Below are 2,964 nucleotides of genomic sequence, written 5' to 3' on the forward strand. Positions count from 1 at the left end.
GTAGTTTCCTTAAAAAATCTAACAGCCAAAACTGGACAGGCAAACCCAGAGCTCTGCACCACATCAGTCTGCCATGCCAATTGCTTCTACCATAGTACTGGCTACCCAGTTTACCCACTCATGACCTTTTTACCCTGATTGTGCCCCACAATCCCTCACAACTTTTACTCTTTCACTTAGTCTATGCTTTCTTGTCCCCGATAAACTGTTCTGGATGCCTGTATTAGCTACCCCAACACTTACAAAGCGGTTGCTGCTACCCAATTTCCTGCCACTTCAACTAAGTTATGACACTCACAATTACACTTTCCCTGGTATCCTAGTCTCTGCTACTCTTTTCTGCTACCCATAATTCATAACACCATGGTTCCAGCCACCTGATCCCTGACACCCTTGTCTCTGATACCACATTCCCAAACAAAACAAGAGAAGAGTGGGCACAAAAAGTCGACTTGGGTACTACTCTTGCAGGCACATTGGGACGTTATTCCTCAGGTATTTAACACAGGGGAATTACTGGTGGTGGAAAGAAATGATGTTATTCAGAGGTGACCAATATCCAAGGATATCAACTGACAACTTGTTGCTAGGAAAAGAAAGCCCTAAGGTGAAAGATAATGAGAAAAGAAAATTTTACAAAGATATTGGGGATGATGCAATAGGTTTAGCTTATACTCTTCTACTAGTGATCTGAATTATTTTTTGACATAGATATGTAACTACTTTGCATTTTAAAAATTATATGAGGAGGAGTTCCGGGAAGATGGCAGAGGAGAAGCTGGAATCTGAACAAGATCTCTCATAGAAAGCAGTTTTAGAGTTCCAGTGAACAGTCCTAAGCCAGAGAATCACACCAAGTGTGCCATCACAGGACAGAGAGTTAGTCAAGAGAGGGGAAGCCAAGGAAACACATCAGCTGCCGCTGCGGCGGCAGGGTCGCGGCGGCGACCACCGCCGCGGGGTCATACCTGAGACACAGAGTCCGGGACGAAGGAACCAGACGCAGCTGACGAGCGGATTCTACTCAAAACCAACAAGAACCAACAAGGAGCAGGCAACTTCATCCTGCTGTTTGCAGACCAGAGACGACCCAGGATCCAAGACACGGCGTGAGTACAAGCCCGACGTCCTCACTCCTTCTCAGGGAGCAGAGGAGGGAAGGCCACCCCTTCCCCCCCCCAGCACTGGTGATCTCCATCTTGGATACCGACAAAGCTCGGAGGAGCTGTTAGCTCCAACCCAGGCCTTGGAATAAAACAAGTCATTTAGCAGGTCACAAGAACTTAACGGCGAAGTGACCTGCCAGACTCAGCTCCATCCAGGGAAAAGTCACCCAGCTCAGGTGCCAGCCATCGGAGTGCCTTGCCTCACTGGTAACCAGAGCCAGAGGCTGCCCCTCCCTCTAGCAGCCTCCACAATCAATTGAAAAACAGAAACCCTGAGAATGGCTCCAGTCTGGGCGCTGTGAGTTTTATCACAAAATAGCCCCAGGGAAAAGCTACTGTTTGTTGAAAGGCCTCAACTCTACCCAGAACCTAGCCTCATCACCGCATCCCCCTCTTTTGTGATTCTCAAAGCAGATCACCCTCCCAAAAAACTAACCTGGGAGGGGGATCTCAAAATCTTGGGTAAAGCAGAGCATTTTTCTGCCTCCTCCAACAAACCGACTTAAGAAACCAATCAAGCCACAGGACCTCAAGCTGACCAGAGATTCCAACAAGAGACTGGTTACAGACAAAAGGGAGATACAGGATTCTTCCCACCCCTCCCCCCCAAAAAAAATCAAAAGACTTTTTTTTCTTTTTTCTTCTTTTTTTTTCTTTCTTTTTCTTCGTCTTCTTTTCTTTTTTTTTGTTTGTTTGTTTTTTGTTTTTTGTTACCTTATATATATATATATATATATATATATATAAATTTTTTTCCCTTCTAAAACTTTTATTAATCTTTAATTTTTGCCTCTTCTGAAGAAACAATTGTTTTCCAGTAACTTTTTTTTTTCCTCATCTTATAATTTTTATTTTAGGAATATGTGAATGAGCGTTTTCCTTTCTTTCCTTGTCTTCTTTCTCTTTCTCTTTCTTAATTATCTTTTTGTTTTTTGTCTAGCTCTACTGAACTTCTGATCTTTTCTTCTCCCTTTCCCATCCTTAAAGTCTTTCACATCTCCTCTATGTCCCTCCCCTTCTCTCAACATATTCACATTCCTCTCTAAATACATTAATTTTTACGTTTCTATTTTTTTTCTGGTCTCTTTTCATTCCCCTTTCGGTCTCTTCTTTTCCTCTCTCTCTCTACTTGCATCCTACCCAACCCATTTCCTGCATTGTGATTAGGACATAGTTAACTCTCCCTGTGCCTCGCCACACCAATCTATTCCTATTTTTACCCACATCTCTCCCTAATCCTAATAATTTCTGGTTTTCCAAATTCTTTTCTGCGGTTCGAAGTCCTTTAACATATAGTTGTTTGATGTTGAATAGATGTATCTGTTGAACTAGATTGTATCTGTAGACTATTGACTGTACAAATGCAAACTTTGGTTGATGGTTGCCTTAAGATAGTGTTCTAGCATAAAACTGGTGCAATCTTCATCTCAAATGGGCCGAGGAAGCCGGAAAAACACAAGAAAAATGGCAAATTCGGGTATCTCAATTCCCAATCTTGATAATCAGGGATTAGAACAGATAAAGAATAATCCAGAGGAGAGTTCCCAAATAGCTCTACAAACACTAAACAAACATGATAAATGAGAAGTTTGACAATGTACAAAGGACTCTGTATGAGTGTGATAGGGAGAGAGAGGAGGCATCCCAGAAGTTTATACAGGAATATCATAAGCGTGAGGAAGCTACTCAAAAACTGATACAGGATTTGCGTGAACAACTTGAGAATGCTCAAAGAGAAAGGGAGGAATGGCGTGAGCAGGCAGAGAACACTCAAAGAGAACTGCAGGATTCCCACGAA

This window comes from Dipodomys merriami, unplaced genomic scaffold (assembly GCF_024711535.1).
Source record: "Dipodomys merriami isolate MVZ:Mamm:240054 unplaced genomic scaffold, mDipMer1.0.p SCAF_861, whole genome shotgun sequence".
In the NCBI taxonomy this organism is placed as follows: Eukaryota; Metazoa; Chordata; class Mammalia; order Rodentia; family Heteromyidae; genus Dipodomys; species Dipodomys merriami.